Here is a 16,622-nt window from a genome sequence, read left to right as displayed (position 1 = left end):
CGTCGTGGCAGTGTAGCAAACAGTATCTGCGATGACGGACAATTAGCGACAGGCATTTTATTAAGAATTACTCTCAGATGTGATTAAGGCGAATGGCGCAGATAAAGCATTTGCCAAAGCGGTACGGCATAAGGTGGGACGAGGCAGACTGTATTACATTTTATAGATGTATTTCTCACAAATCTCTGAGCCTCTCGCGATCGTCGTCGTCGTCGTCGTCGTCGTCGTCGTCGTGGCCGCCGCTTCTGCAGTAGTAGCAAATGGCCATCGTAGCAAATGCGGCGAGGGACACCCTGCCATCGATTCCGAATGTGCAAAGTACGTGGTCTTGTTTTCCTGTCTATGTTTGGTCTGTCTCGTAAGAAGTTGAATGTAACGAATGGGTGGGAAACAGTAAGGGACAGCGGCTGTGTGGAACGGAAACACAATCCCTCAGGGGGTGTGAGCGTTTCGAGATGAGTCGTATATAAGTTATACTTGGTCGTCAGTGACCGTGTGGCCTAATGGATAAGGCGTCGGACTTCGGATCCGAAGATTGCGGGTTCGAATCCTGTCTTGGTCGTGTTTTTCCAGTTCTGAAAGAGAAACATACCGTTTTAATGTAGCAATTGTGCAGTACGAAACTGTCTGAATGTTGCTGTTGACCATTTTATGCTTGGAAATGATCTTGAGCTTGAAGCACACACAACAAGACCGGTGTTAACTAGCGAAATGGTCGGCAGAGTGCCCTCACCGCGAGGTTTGACTGGCACTTACACATCTAAAACAACGTCGGAAAGTAACTCGTTCGGCTTTTGAGTCACGTCAAGTATGTGTGCTAATATTGACGCCGCTAGCTCTGCAGATTGTCATGCAATTCCTTTACCTCTCAGAAATGATTATGAAATAAAAGTGAAGTACGTGACGAGTGTGATGTTAGGAAAACATTAGGCAGCATGAAGAGATTCTGTATAGGACCAACCAACCCAAACGAGTACTGTGTGATCTGCTACCCAGCAGATATCCAACGAGGCAGCACGGCTAGCTCAGTCGGTAGAGCATGAGACTCTTAATCACCGGGTTGTGGGTTCGAGCCCTAAGCTGGGCGGAACGGATTTTTTTTCCGCTGCAGATGTAAGTTACCGATTTTCTGATTAACGTGATGTAATGGAAATAGCAACTTTAAAATTTGCCTACGTCTCCATCAGTCGCAAGAAAACTGTATTTGAAGATGAAGGTGATTTTGTAGACATGTGTGAAAGTCATGTTATGAAGTACAGGTGGTTTTGTTTGGAGAGAACATCGGCTAAGTGTCAGATGTGTAGCCAAGCAGGAATGGGTCGCCATAGCTGCAAATATTAGTCGAAAATATTGAGTGTTGTCAGCTGAAGTCTGATGATTCAGACGACCGTACGGACGAAGTACGCAAAAGTCCCGCTAGGCGGCGCCTCATTAGCTCAGTGGTAGAGCACTGGTCTAGTAAACCAGGGGTCGTGAGTTCCATCCTCACAGGAGAAATACGAATTTTGGAAATCAGTTGCGCTTCATGGCCGTATAGCAAACACTATCTGTGATGACGAACAATTAGTGACAGGCGTTTTATTATGATTTACTCGTGATTAAGGCGAATGGCGCAGATAAAGCATTTGCCAAAGCGGTACAGCATAATGTGGGACGAGGCAGTCTGAATTACATTTTATAGATGTGTTTCTCACAAATCTCTGAGCCTCTCGCGGTCGTCGTCGTCGTCGCCGCTGCCGCTTCTGCAGAAGTAGCAAATGGCTATCGTAGCAAATGCGGCGAGGGTCATCCTGCCATCGATTCCGAATGTGCAAAGTGTGTGGTCTTGTTTTCCTGTCTATGTTTGTCGGCCTCGTACGAGGTTGAATGTAACGAATGGGTGGGAAAGAGTAAGGGGCAGCGGCTGTGTGGAACGAAAACACAATTCCTCAGGGGGTGTGAGCGTTTTGAGATGAGTCGTATATAAGTTATACTTCGTCGTCAGTGACCGTGTGGCCTAATGAAGGGGGGGGGGGGGGGGCGTAGCTCAGATGGTAGAGCGCTCGCTTAGCGTGCGAGAGGTACTGGGATCGATACGCAGCGCCTCCAGAAATAAACACATTCTCGCTTCACGCGTCGGGCGACTAGGTCGTGCTTTTAGTTCCGCCTCTACCATAGCGCAGCGTGTTTTCCTCCTGTCAGTTTAGTGCCGTGTTGGTCTCCGTGCGCGTCGCATCGCTGGTTGTCGCCTGGTGTTTGGTGTTCGTGCGGCCCTTCCTGTCGCGGCGTCGTCTCTCGCCGTGATGTCCACCATGGTTCCCACGAAAGTTCCGCGTACAGGTACAGTCAGTTTTACCTTTGACAAATCCACGCGTCACGTCCAGCCCGGTTCTTTGGAGATACATGACTGGTTACAGTTAAGGTCACTACTGATCAGGTGCATACCGCATATTTCGACAGCGAATTATATGTGTTTTTTGTTAAGTTTCTTGACCCGCTCCAGGTTGATAGGCTACTTTCTCGTCATGGTTCTCAGGTACCCTTTAAGCACCGTGATGGTTCCACTAGTATGGTTCTCTTGGCAAATGCAGAAGTGATATATACGAATGTTCGGATATTTAACCTTCCGCCCGAGGTTGACGACTGTTTTCTGAAGTCCGTTTTGCTTCCTTATGGGGACGTACGCCATATTCGAAAGGAACGCTGGTCTGCTCAGCACCGCTTACAGGTATATAGTGGTATTCGGTCGGTGGAAATGGTGGTCAAAAAACCTATTCCTTCTCACCTACAGGTATGTGGTTATAGGGTCCATATCACGTACAGTGGCCAGGAAGGAACATGTTATTATTGTAATGAAACTGGTCATTTCCGTACTAATTGTCCGCGGCGTGTGGTGGTATTAAGACCTACATACGAACAGCGTAAAAAATTTACTTTAGCTGATCTTCTCCCGCAAGGATCTCGGACTGAATCGCTCACTGTTACTGAGGGACGCAGTGATCCGTTGCCCAACAACGACCGTGATTTTCCCCCGTTGTCCTTGAGTAGGGATGCTGCTGCCCTTAATTCCGATGTGCCCGCGCTGATTTCTCACAACAAGCGTCGGCGAACACAGGATGATGCGGCTGATGAATCTTCCTTATTGGCTCGCCCTTCCGATGGGCCTCCGGTAAAGGACTCTCTTTCTCAGTCGGAATTCGTGGATGAGGACGCCACAGGTGCTATCACGCCTTTGCAGAAGCTCCCTGACACCTTATCTGACGTTGTTCCTGCTGCCGCGGCAGCCTCTTTGGAGGCGCCCGTGACGGAACCTGCTTCTGGTTGCCACGTGTCTTCTCCGGTTCTCTCTGACACTTCTCCTATTGACTCTGTTTCGCATCCCCCTTCTGGAATTTCTGTCGCCCCCTCTGGGTCACAGCCTCCTCCCATCAAACAACTGATTGATTCTCCAGAGCCAGTGGATCCCGTTGTTATTCACCAACTGTCCCACCGTGAACCCATGTCTGCGGACGAGTGGGATGTAGAGGCCTCTCTCCCGCAATCTGACACGGAATGTCTACATGATGCTCCCACGCAGCCGAACGCTGCAGCGTCGGCACCGCGGAGCCGCAGTCGAATCCGTAAACAGCCACAGAGAGCCGCGTCACGGCCGAAGAAAAAGCAGTGGGAAGATGAGGGTTCTGTTTCGTAGTTTTTCTCTCTGTGGTTCAGCGCTTGTTTCTGGTATGATTACTTGTATGTTGCTCCGTCAGCTGACGGCTCTCTACCGATCTTTGTTCTTCTTTCTGGGTTGAAGTTCCATGCAAGCATATACATTTCTTACTCTGAATATTAACAGAATATGTTCTGAGCTTCGGCTCGCCGCTTTGCGACAGTTTATCTGTCAGTCTGGGGCAGATGTTGTTTTTTTACAGGAAGTCCTATTCGACCAGTTTTCCATTCCTGGGTTATCGACGTTTTTTAATGTCGCTTCCGAACTTTCTACGGGCACTGCCTTGTTTTATAGAGAAGGCATTCCGTTGATGAATTTCGAAGTACTCGACAGTGGAAGGGGATCGGGTGCACGTTTTATGATCTCAGTTTACTCCTTCTTTATGCCCCTTCTGGTTCGGGTTGTACTACGGCACGTTCGAGTTTCTATAAAGAAGAAGTCATTTACCTGCTTCGAAAATCCCCGACAAAGATAATTTTAGGTGGGGACTTCAATTGTGTTCTACGGCCGGTAGATCAGTCTCCTAATTTTAATTTCAGTAAAGAACTCGATGACCTTGTGCGCTCCTTGCACCTGCGTGACGTGTGGGTTTCTCGCTATCCTACACTTGTGCGACATACCTACTTTACTCCCACGTCTAGCAGTCGCCTCGATCGCTTTTAAATTTCCGATTCCTTGTGTGGGCAACTTCTGGCTGTTGATGTGATACCAGCCTGTTTTACTGATCATTGCGCTGTAGCCGTTACGTTTAATTACGAGCGACAACCGGTAAAATTGTTTCGTCCTCCTTGGATGCTCAATATCGCGTATTTGCAAGATACCTCCCTTGGTATCGTCCTGGAGGACATTTGGACTCGTTCTCGTACTATGGACCGGTACCCGTCTATCGTGGCATGGTGGACACTGTATGCAAAACCACACATCTGTAGTGCTCTCATGCGTTTTGGGGCTGCGAAGGTGGCAGAAGATCGACGAACGCAAGAATTTTACTATTCTGTCTTACGTCAACTGTACGATAGTGCTACGCATGCTCCCCTCCGGGTTACTGATATACAGCGCATCAAAGCCAAATTGCTGCAGCTCAAACGCATTCAAATGGAGGGCCTGCGGACGAGGTCTCAACCACGTTCCCTTCTACAAGAGGAACTGACGTCACTCTACCATCTAGTCCGTTTACGGTCGCGCCGGAAACGTGGGTGCCTTGCCTCCCTCACAACCGCTGACGGCCGCGTGTTCACCTCTCACCGTGACATTTCTGACTTCATTTACACCTATTTTACTGATCTGTACGATACTCATGTCCCGGCGAAAACTTCTCTTGACGACTTTACCTCCTTGCTGCCTCGCGTCGTTACTCCTCAATTAAACGACGCCTTTCTGCGTCCCTTTCAGAAGGATGACATATATGATGTTGTTGCAGGAGCGCAGTCCCGCAAGTCGCCTGGATTAGATGGTGTTCCTAAGGAGTTCTATGTTCAATTTTGGCCGCTCATTGGTGACACCTTAACGTCAATGGTAAATGAAGTGATGCGGGGAGTCTCACTTCCTGCTCCTTTTCAGGAAGGCAGAATGGTCCTCCTCCCGAAATCCACAGGTCGACCTGCAATTGATTCCCTCCGTCCTATTACTCTCCTTAACTTTGATTATAAACTTGTCGCTCGAGCAATTAATATCCGTCTCTCTAAGCTGCTCGATACCATTATTGCCGCCCACCAAAGCTGTGTGCCTGGACGCACGATACTGACTTCCGTTCTCGAATGTCGCGATGTAATCTCGGTGGCGGCTGCCGCTAATATCCCAGGGGCTTTGCTTTTTCTTGATTTCCAAAAAGCGTTCGATCGCGTCAGCCATGATTTTTTATCGAGAGTGCTCACCGCTGTCGGCTTTAATAATGATGCTCGACAAGTCTTAACTAATCTTTTTACCGGTATCAGTGTCTCGGTGATTGTGAACGGTCACCCTACCCCCCGGATATCGATCAGACGGGGGTTACCCCAGGGAAGCCCCTTATCCATGTCACTTTTTGTTCTATCCTTAGAGCCCTTACTTCGCCATCTCACCATGCAATTACGTGGCTGGAATATATTGGGGGAAATTTTTGCAGTCCGTGCATACGCCGATGACGTCATGGTTTTAGTACGACATGCCGAGGACATACCGCGGCTTAAGGATACCTTGGATTCATTTTGTGGTCTTGCTGGTGCTCGCATTAATGATCGCAAATGCACGTTCCTGCCGTTGAGAGGCTTTGATCATGTCGTCATTCCTTGGGCGACGGTTGTCGATCGCCATAAGACCTTGGGGATCATAGTGGATCGTAATCCGATCAAAATGGCGGCACTAAATTGGCGTGAGGTTACGAGTCGTGTTCACGGGGCGATCCTTGAACATGACCGCCGTTCCCTTATCCTCCTTCACAAGGCACGGGTTTTAGAGACCTATGTCTTCAGTAAAATGTACTACGTTGCGCAGGTCTTCCCGCTTCCCGCGATGATGGCCCGCAGGCTGAAACAGCTGTCTAGTCGATTTCTGTGGCGCCGCCATGTCTTCCGTGTCCGGAAGCTTGGAGGATTGGGTCTTTCAGATATCAAAGTGAAGACGTTCATCTTATTTGCCCGCCGCAATGTTTTAACCTGTACGCGGGCTCCGCATTCAGTCACCTCTCGTTTACTTTCCCGCCTCCGGCCGGCCAGTCTGACCCCTCCTGTTGATGTTGGACGGATTAATCCTAAATTGCGGCACATTCGTGAAAACTTTGTACTTGTTGGTATTCTGGGTGCTGATATACTTTCTATGACGCATATTACTACCAACATGCTACAAATCCGTTGGGATACAGCATGTTTCCCTTCTTCTGTTGAACTTGCTTCCCCATAAACTTCATGGAAAACGGTCTGGTCTCATCTTAGTCTTCCCATTTTGCCGATGGAGATTGTTTCAACGTGGTATAAGGTCATTTACCGTCTGATACCTACTTGTGATCGTCTTTTTCGTATTGGCCTTCGTCCAACTGATCAGTGTAAGGAATGTCATGAAACTGACACCTTACTTCACAGGCTAGTTGCTTGCGGACGGGATCATTGGCTCTGGGTCCGCCGTCAATTAGCTTTTCTTGTTAGAGGGCCTGAAACCGCATTCCCAGACGACATCTTCTTACATCCGGACATCTCTTATTTTCCTCAGACGAAAACGAACACGATTGTCTGGCTCTTGGGTTACTATGTCCACTACGTCATTGAAGGCGGTAATGACCCAGATCCCCGCGTTTTTCATCATTATTTGTCAACTGCGCATTGGAAATGGCAGTGGTTACCACAATACCGAACGCTTTTTGCGAATATGCTTTTTCTTGTGTTTAACCGTCAAGGTGTTGGTTAAGTTCCCCTGTGATTCCTGTTTCTTCCCTGAGCTTGAGTCCCCTCCCTTGTTGTATTTCTTCTTATTTTTTTTTGGCATGTATATATATATACACTCCTGGAAATGGAAAAAAGAACACATTGACACCGGTGTGTCAGACCCACCATACTTGCTCCGGACACTGCGAGAGGGCTGTAGAAGCAATGATCACACGCACGGCACAGCGGACACTCCAGGAACCGCGGTGTTGGCCGTCGAATGGCGCTAGCTGCGCAGCACTTGTGCACCGCCGCCGTCAGTGTCAGCCAGTTTGCCGTAACATACGGAGCTCCATCGCAGTCTTTAACACTGGTAGCATGCCGCGACAGCGTGGACGTGAACCGTATGTGCACTTGACGGACTTTGAGCGAGGGCGTATAGTGGGCATGCGGGAGGCCGGGTGGACGTACCGCCAAATTGCTCAACACGTGGGGCGTGAGGTCTCCACAGTACATCGATGTTGTCGCCAGTGGTCGGCGGAAGGTGCACGAGCCCGTCGACCTGGGACCGGACCGCAGCGACGCACGGATGCACGCCAAGACCGTAGGATCCTACGCAGTGCCGTAGGGGACCGCACCGCCACTTCCCAGCAAATTAGGGACAATGTTGTTCCTGGGGTATCGGCGAGGACCATTCGCAACCGTCTCCATGAAGCTGGGCTACGGTCCCGCACACCGTTAGGCCGTCTTCCGCTCACGCCCCAACATCGTACAGCCCGCCTCCAGGGGTGTCGCGACAGGCGTGAATGGAGGAACGAATGGAGACGTGTCGTCTTCAGCGATGAGAGTCGCTTCTGCCTTGGTGCCAATGATGGTCGTATGCGTGTTTGGCGCCGTGCAGGGGAGCGCCACAATCAGGACTGCATACGACCGAGGCACACAGGGCCAACATCCGGCATCATGGTGTGGGGAGCGATCTCCTACACTGGCCGTACACCTCTGGTGATCGTCGAGGGGACACTGAATAGTGCACGGTACATCCAAACCGTCATCGAACCCATCGTTCTACCATTCCTAGACCGGCAAGGGAACTTGCTGTTCCAACAGGACAATGCACGTCCGCATGTATCCCGAGCCACCCATCGTGCTCTAGGAGGTGTACATCAACTACCCTGGCCAGCAAGATCTCCGGATCTGTCCCCCATTGAGCATGTTTGGGACTGGATGAAGCGTAGTCTGACGCGGTCTGCACGTCCAGCACGAACGCTGGTCCAACTGAGGCGCCAGGTGGAAATGGCATGGCAAGCCGTTCCACAGGACTACATCCAGCATCTCTACGATCTTCTCGATGGGAGAATAGCAGCTGCATTGCTGCGAAAGGTGGATATACACTGTACTAGTGCCAACATTGTGCATGCTCTGTTGCCTGTGTCTATGTGCCTGTGGTTCTGTCAGTGTGATCATGTGATGTATCTGACCCCAGGAATATGTCAATAACGTTTCCCCTTCCTGGGAAAATGAATTCACGGTGTTTTTATTTCAATTTCCTGGAGTGTATATACCCAAAATTCATACGGGTGGGATAACGGGTTGGTCTTCCCCTTCAGAAGTAATGTTTTATTTGTGTTTCAACTAATTTGTTGATTTTCTTTTTGCAGCTAATATTAAATGATGATTTGAATATGGTTGTCTGAATTCTCGTGAAATATACAAAGTCAATCTGATAATAAAAAAAAAAATGGATAAGGCGTCGGACTTCGGATCCGAAGATTGCAGGTTCGAATCCTGTCACGGTCGTGTTTTTCCAGATCTGAAAGAGAAACATACCGTTTTAATGTAGCAATTGTGCGGTACGAAATCGTCTGAATGTCGCTTTATGCTTGGAGATGATCTTGAGCTTGAAACACACACACAAAAAGACCGGTGTTAACTAGCGAAATGGTCGGCAGAGTGCCCTCACTGCGAGGTTTGACTGGCACTTGCACATCTAAAACAACGTCGGAAAGTAACTCGTTCGGCTTTTGAGTCACGTCAAGTATGTGTGTTAATTTTGACGCCGCTAGCTCTGCAGAATGTCATGCAAATCCTTTACCTTTCAGAAATGATTATGAAATAAAAGTGAAGTACGTGACGAGTGTGACGTTAGGAAAACATTAGGAAGCATGGAGAGATTCTGTATGGGACCACCCAACCCAAACGAGTACTGTGTGATCTGCTACCCAGCAGGTATCCAACGAGGCAGCACGGCTAGCTCAGTCGGTAGAGCATGAGACTCTTATTCACAGGGTCGTGGGTTCAAGCCCTATGCTGGACGGAACGGAATTTTTTTCCGCTGCAGATTTAAATTACCGATTTTCTGATTAACGTGATGTAATGGAAATAGCAACTTTAAAATTTGCCTACGTCTCCATCAGTCGCAAGAAAACTGTATTTGAAGATGAAGGTGATTTTGTAGACATGTGTGAAAGTCATGTTCTGAAGTGCAGGTAAATTTGTTTGGAGAGAAATCCGCTACGTGTCAGATGTGTAGCCAAGCAGTAATGGGTCGCCATAGCTGCAAATATTAGTCGAAAATATGAAGTGTTGTTAACTGAAGTCTGATGTTTCAGACGACCGTACGGACGAAGTACGCAAAAGTGCCGCTAGGCGGCGCCTGTTTAGCTCAGTGGTAGAGCATTGGTCTAGTAAACCAGGGTTCGTGAGTTCCATCCTCACAGGAGGAAGACGAATCTTGGAAATCAGTTGCGTATCGTGGCCGTATAGCAAACAGTATCTGTGATGAGGAACAATTAGCGACAGGCGTATTATTAAGAATTACTCTCAGATGTGATTAAGGCGAATGGCACAGATAAAGAATTTGCCAAAGCGGTACGGCATAAGGTGGGACGAGGGAGTCTTAATTATATTTTATAGATATATTTCTCACAAATCTCAGAGCCTCTCGCGGTCGTCGTCGACTTCGTCGTCGTCGTCGCCGCCGCCGCTTCTGCAGAAGTAGCAAATGGCCATCGATTCCGAATGCGCAAAGTGTGTGGTCTTGTTTTCCTGTCTATGTTTGGTCGGTCTCGTAAGAGGTTGAATGTAACGAATGGGTGGGAAAGAGTAAGGGGCAGCGGCTGTGTGGAACGAAAACACAATTCCTCAGGGGCGTGAGCGTTTCGATATGAGTCGTATATAAGTTGTGCTTGGTCGTCAGTGACCGTGTGGCCTAATGGATAAGGCGTCGGACTTCGGATCCGAAGATTGCAGGTTCGAATCCCGTCACGGTGGTGTTTTTCCAGTTCTGAAAAACAAACATACCGTTTTAATGTATCAATTGAGCAGTACGAAACCGTCTGAATGTTGCTGTTGACCATTCTGTGCTTGGAGATGGTCTTGAGCCTGAAACACACACAACAAGACCGGTGTTAACTAGCGAAATGTTCGGCAGAGTGCCCTGACCGCGAGTTTTGACTGGCACTTGCACATCTAAAACAACGTCGGGAAGTAACTCGTTCGGCGTTTGAGTCACATCAAGTATGTGTGTTAATTTTGACGCCGCTAGCTCTGCAGAATGTCATGCAAATCCTTTACCTCTCAGAAATGATTATGAAATAAAAGTGAAGTACGTGACGAGTGTGACGTTAGGAAAACCTTAGGAAGCATGGAGAGATTCTGTATGGGACCACCCAACCCAAACGAGTACTGTGTGATCTGCTACCCAGCAGGTATCCAACGAGGCAGCACGGCTAGCTCAGTCGGTAGAGCCTGAGACTCTTGTTCACAGGGTCGTGGGTTCGAGCCCTATGCTGGACGGGACGGAATTTTTTTCCGCTGCAGATTTAAATTACCGATTTTCTGATTAACGTGATGTAATGGAAATAGCAACTTTAAAATTTGCCTACGTCTCCATCAGTCGCAAGAAAACTGTATTTGAAGATGAAGGTGATTTTGTAGACATGTGTGAAAGTCATGTTCTGAAGTGCAGGTAAATTTGTTTGGAGAGAAATCCGCTACGTGTCAGATGTGTAGCCAAGCAGTAATGGGTCGCCATAGCTGCAAATATTAGTCGAAAATATGAAGTGTTGTTAGCTGAAGTCTGATGTTTCAGACGATCGTACGGACGAAGTACGCAAAAGTGCCGCTAAGCGGCGCCTGTTTAGCTCAGTGGTAGAGCATTGGTCTAGTAAACCAAGAACGTGAGTTCCATCCTCACTGGAAGAAGACGAATTTTGGAAATCAGTTGTGCGTCATGACCGTATAGCAAAGAGTATCTGTGATGAGAAAAAATTAGCGACAGGCGCATTATTAAGAATTACTCTCAGATGTGACTAAGGCGAATGGCGCAGATAAAGCATTTGCCAAAGCAGTACGGCATAAGGTGGGACGAGGCAGTCTTAATTATATTTTATAGATGTATTTCTTACAAATCTCAGAGCCTCTCACGGTCGTCGTCGACTTCGTCGTCGTCGTCGTCGCCGCCGCCGCCGCCGCTTCTGCAGAAGTAGCAAATGGCCATCGTAGCAAATGCGGCAAGGGACACCCTTGCCATCGATTCAGAATGCGCAAAGTGTGTGGTCTTGTTTTCCTGTCTATGTTTGGTCGGTCTCGGAAGAGGTTGAATGTAACGAATGGGTGGGAAAGAGTAAGGGGCAGCGGCTGTGTGGAACGAAAACACAATTCCTCAGGGGCGTGAGCGTTTCGATATGGGTCGTATATAAGTTGTGCTTGGTCGTCAGTGACCGTGTGGCCTAATGGATAAGGCGTCGGACTTCGGATCCGAAGATTGCAGGTTCGAATCCCATAATGGTCGTGTTTTTCCAGTTCTGAAAGACAAACATACCGTTTTAATGTAGCAATTGAGCAGTACGAAACCGTCTGAATGTTGCTGTTGACCATTCTGTGCTTGGAGATGGTCTTGAGCCTGAAACACACACAACAAGACCGGTGTTAACTAGCGAAATGGTCGGCAGAGTGCCCTCACTGCGAGTTTTGACTTACACTTGCACATCTAAAACAACGTCGGAAAGTAACTCGTTCGGCTTTTTAGTCACATCAAGTATGTGTGTTAATTTTGACGCCGCTAGCTCTGCAGATTGTCATGCAATTCCTTTACCTCTCAGAAATGATTATGAAATAAAAGTGAAGTACGTGACGAGTGTGACGTTAGGAAAACATTAGGAAGCATGGAGAGATTCTGTATGGGACCACCCAACCCAAACGAGTACTGTGTGATCTGCTACCCAGCAGGTATCCAACGAGGCAGCACGGCTAGCTCAGTCGGTAGAGCATGAGACTCTTATTCACAGGGTCGTGGGTTCGAGCCCTATGCTGGACGGAACGGAATTTTTTCCGCTGCAGATTTAAATTACCGATTTTCTGATTAACGTGATGTAATGGAAATAGCAACTTTAAAATTTGCCTACGTCTCCATCAGTCGCAAGAAAACTGTATTTGAAGATGAAGGTGATTTTGTAGACATGTGTGAAAGTCATGTTCTGACGTGCAGGTAAATTTGTTTGGTGAGAAATCCGCTACGTGTCAGATGTGTAGCCAAGCAGTAATGGGTCGCCATAGCTGCAAATATTAGTCGAAAATATGAAGTGTAGTTAACTGAAGTCTGATGTTTCAGACGACCGTACGGACGAAGTACGCAAAAGTGCCGCTAGGCGGCGCCTGTTTAGCTCAGTGGTAGAGCATTGGTCTAGTAAACCAGGGTTCGTGAGTTCCATCCTCACAGGAGGAAGACGAATCTTGGAAATCAGTTGCGTATCGTGGCCGTATAGCAAACAGTATCTGTGATGAGGAACAATTAGCGACAGGCGTATTATTAAGAATTACTCTCAGATGTGATTAAGGCGAATGGCACAGATAAAGAATTTGCCAAAGCGGTACGGCATAAGGTGGGACGAGGCAGTCTTAATTATATTTTATAGATGTATTTCTCACAAATCTCAGAGCCTCTCGCGGTCGTCGTCGACTTCGTCGTCGTCGTCGCCGCCGCCGCTTCTGCAGAAGTAGCAAATGGCCATCGATTCCGAATGCGCAAAGTGTGTGGTCTTGTTTTCCTGTCTATGTTTGGTCGGTCTCGTAAGAGGTTGAATGTAACGAATGGGTGGGAAAGAGTAAGGGGCAGCGGCTGTGTGGAACGAAAACACAATTCCTCAGGGGCGTGAGCGTTTCGATATGAGTCGTATATAAGTTGTGCTTGGTCGTCAGTGACCGTGTGGCCTAATGGATAAGGCGTCGGACTTCGGATCCGAAGATTGCAGGTTCGAATCCCGTCACGGTGGTGTTTTTCCAGTTCTGAAAAACAAACATACCGTTTTAATGTATCAATTGAGCAGTACGAAACCGTCTGAATGTTGCTGTTGACCATTCTGTGCTTGGAGATGGTCTTGAGCCTGAAACACACACAACAAGACCGGTGTTAACTAGCGAAATGTTCGGCAGAGTGCCCTGACCGCGAGTTTTGACTGGCACTTGCACATCTAAAACAACGTCGGGAAGTAACTCGTTCGGCGTTTGAGTCACATCAAGTATGTGTGTTAATTTTGACGCCGCTAGCTCTGCAGAATGTCATGCAAATCCTTTACCTCTCAGAAATGATTATGAAATAAAAGTGAAGTACGTGACGAGTGTGACGTTAGGAAAACATTAGGCAGCATGGAGAGATTCTGTATGGGACCAACCAACCCAAACGAGTACTGTGTGATCTGCTACCCAGCAGGTACCCAACGAGGCAGCACGGCTAGCTCAGTCAGTAGAGCATGAGACTATTAATCATAGGTTCGTGGGTTCGAGCCCTACGCTGGGCGGAACGGAATTTTTCTCCGCTGCAGATGTAAATTACCGATTTTCTGATTAACGTGATGTAATGGAAATAGCAACTTTAAAATTTGCCTACGTCTCAATCAGTCGCAAGAAAACTGTATTTGAAGGTGAAGGTGATTTTGTAGACATGTGAAAGTCATGTTCTGAAGTGCAGGTGATTTTGTTTGGAGAGAACATCGGCTACGTGTCAGATGTGTAGCCAAGCAGTAATGGGTCGCCATAGCTGCTAATATTAGTCAAAAATATGAAGTGTTGTCAGCTGAAGTCTGATGATTCAGACGACCGTGCGGCGAAGTACGCAAAAGTTCCGCTAGGCCGCGCCTCTTTAGCTCAGTGGTAGAGCACTGGTCTAGTAAACCAGGAGTCGTGAGTTCCATCCTTACAGGAGGAAGACGAATTTTGGAAATCAGTTGCGCGTCATGGCCGTATAGCAAACAGTATCTGTGATGGCGAACAATTAGCGAGAGGCGTTTTATTAAGAATTACTCTCAGATGTGATTAAGGCGAATGGCGCTGATAAAGCATTTGCCAAAGCGGTACGGCACATTCTTCGGCGGACCTCGGAAGAGTTCCGCCTTTCGATACCTTGCAGAGTACTGCTACGTATCGAAGTGTTAGGGCTTCGCAGAAGTCGCAGTCGCAGTCGCAGTCGCAGTCGCAGTCGCAGTTCCGGAACCGCCAGCAGCAGCAGCAGCAGCAGCAGCAGTTTCCAGTGCCGCCAGTTTTGCAGTAGCAGTCGTCGCCGGACCCAGCCGCAGCTTCCGGACCCAGCCGCCGCCGCCGCCGCCGCCGCCGCAGCTTCCGGCCCCCGCCGCCGCCGCCGCCGCCGCCGCAGCTTCCGGCCCCCGCCGCCGCCGCCGCCGCCGCCGCCGCCAGGACCCAGTGCTTCGTCTTCCTCTCCTGCTTTCGTTGTCGTCGCTTTTCTCGTCTTCGTCTTTGCCTTCATCCTTTCGCTCCTCGACGTCTCTCATCTGTCATCTGTAATCTGTTCCTGACTTTGTCCCTTGTCTGTCCCCATTCTTCTTTTCTGTGTTTCCAGTTTTCCTTACTGCCATCATGACCACCCCCACCACCACCGCCACTACCACCGCCATCGTCTATACGACGCCCTCCCTCGCTGCCACTACTCTTACTTGGTGTGCTCAGTCGCCCCCGTCCTACTATATCCCGCCCCTCCTCACCCTTCCCACCCCAGCTCCCTTTGTCGCCCCATCCCCTGCTCCTTCTCCCCAAGCCTCCACACACGACCCCTTTCCCCCACTCCCCCACACCACTCATGCGGCCCCTGCCAGGGTTGTATCTCGTCGGGCTACGACCCATGCCGCACCATCGCCGGCGCCAGCACCACCACCTGCAGCAGCGCCACAACCAGCAGCAGCACCAACAGCAGCACCAACAGCAGCACCAGCACCAGCACCGACACCGGGACCTGCCGCTTCCCGTCATCTCCCCGTCACTCCTGTGCCCCACACCTCCTCCCATCCTGTCCCCGCTGTTAAGCGTCCCAGTGGCACCCCCGCCTCCTCTGCACCCAAGAAGTCCCAGCATCTTCCCCCTCCCCCACCCCTAGATGCCATGGATGTCTCCCCTCCAGCCCCCTCTACTTCCTCTTCTAACTCCCCCTCCTACAGGTATCTCCTCTCCCGTCCTGATCCCTCTCTCCTGGAGGCCCGCAACCTGACCTTGCTCCTCCGCCAATACTTCCCTGCAGCCCCCATCTCCCTTCTTACCCCCCGTAGGGACTCTGTCTTGATCACCTCCCCAAGCCCTACCCTACACTCCGACATCCTCTCCCGAATTCCTCTCACCCGATTTGGACCTAATGCCTCCCTTGCCCCTGCTCCTTCCCCTTCCTCCCCCCGTCAACCCCAACCCCCACGTCGCCCGCCGACCCTCACCGCCGTGATCACTCGGCTTAGCCCGACGATCACGGAGGAAGAGGTGCTGGCGGAGTTGAAGGCCCACCCGTACCTGGAGGTGCGAGCTGTTCGCCGCATTTTCAACTCTGCGGGCCCCACTCGCCTTATGCGAGTTTTCTCCGAACACGCTCCCTCCATCGACCATCTCCTTAAGGAGGGTGCCCTCCTCTTCCACCGCCGGTATAAGGTTGACCCCTCCCGCTCCCCACCACAATCCATTCGCTGCCAGAGGTGTCTGCGTTATAACGCACACCCAACATCAGAGTGCCGCGAGGCCCCAGTCTGCCCGCATTGTAAGCAAGCGCACTTCCTCCGGCAGTGCCCCAACCTTCAGTCTCCTCCCTCCTGCAATACCTGCAACCTCCAACACCCTACCTACTCCCAGAAATGCAAGGCTCGACCTCCTCCATCCGCTCCTGAACTCACTGTTCCTCTCCGCCCTTTGGATGACCCCACCCCTCCTGGCAATTCCCTCCGTCCTCCCCCCACCGCAGAGGACATCATCAGGTTCGTCACAATAGTGCTCCAGAACGTCCATCCCTTTCAGCGTCCCCACACCCTCCACCAGATTTCCCTCGCTGCCCGTTCCGTGTTCCACCTCAACACCTACGCCACCTATTCCCACAACCAGGCCCATTTCACCTTCTCCCGTCTCGACACCCTCGTTTAAATTCCCATTATGGCACGACAGCACCGTATCCTGTTCAATAACATCCGCTCCCTTCCCACCAACAAGCACCTCCTTATGCATACCCTTACGACCCACCGTGTGGATGCCTTCCTTCTGAACGAAACCTTTCTTCAGCCCCACCACACCGTCCACACCTCGCCCTACCTCCTTCACCGGTCTGACAATCCACTCCA

The 16,622-nt window shown here is 49.8% G+C and overlaps 3 non-coding genes across 3 annotated transcripts; all 3 read left to right on the top strand.

Annotated features, from left to right (window-relative positions):
- The first annotated feature begins 489 nt into the window (after nucleotides 1–489).
- On the top strand, nucleotides 490–562 carry Trnar-ucg (transfer RNA arginine (anticodon UCG)). Its single transcript has one exon. It is a non-coding gene; the product is annotated as a tRNA-Arg (tRNA).
- Nucleotides 563–9,267: 8,705 nt separating this feature from the next.
- Nucleotides 9,268–9,340, top strand: Trnak-cuu (transfer RNA lysine (anticodon CUU)). The gene has a single exon. It is a non-coding gene; the product is annotated as a tRNA-Lys (tRNA).
- A 2,930-nt stretch (nucleotides 9,341–12,270) lies between these two features.
- Nucleotides 12,271–12,343, top strand: Trnak-cuu (transfer RNA lysine (anticodon CUU)). Its single transcript has one exon. It is a non-coding gene; the product is annotated as a tRNA-Lys (tRNA).
- The last annotated feature ends 4,279 nt before the right edge of the window (nucleotides 12,344–16,622 follow it).

This window comes from Schistocerca gregaria, chromosome 3 (genome assembly GCF_023897955.1).
Source record: "Schistocerca gregaria isolate iqSchGreg1 chromosome 3, iqSchGreg1.2, whole genome shotgun sequence".
Lineage (NCBI taxonomy): Eukaryota > Metazoa > Arthropoda > Insecta > Orthoptera > Acrididae > Schistocerca > Schistocerca gregaria.
The sequence above is the reverse complement of the archived record's forward strand: the minus strand, read 5'-3'. Positions and strand labels throughout refer to the sequence as shown.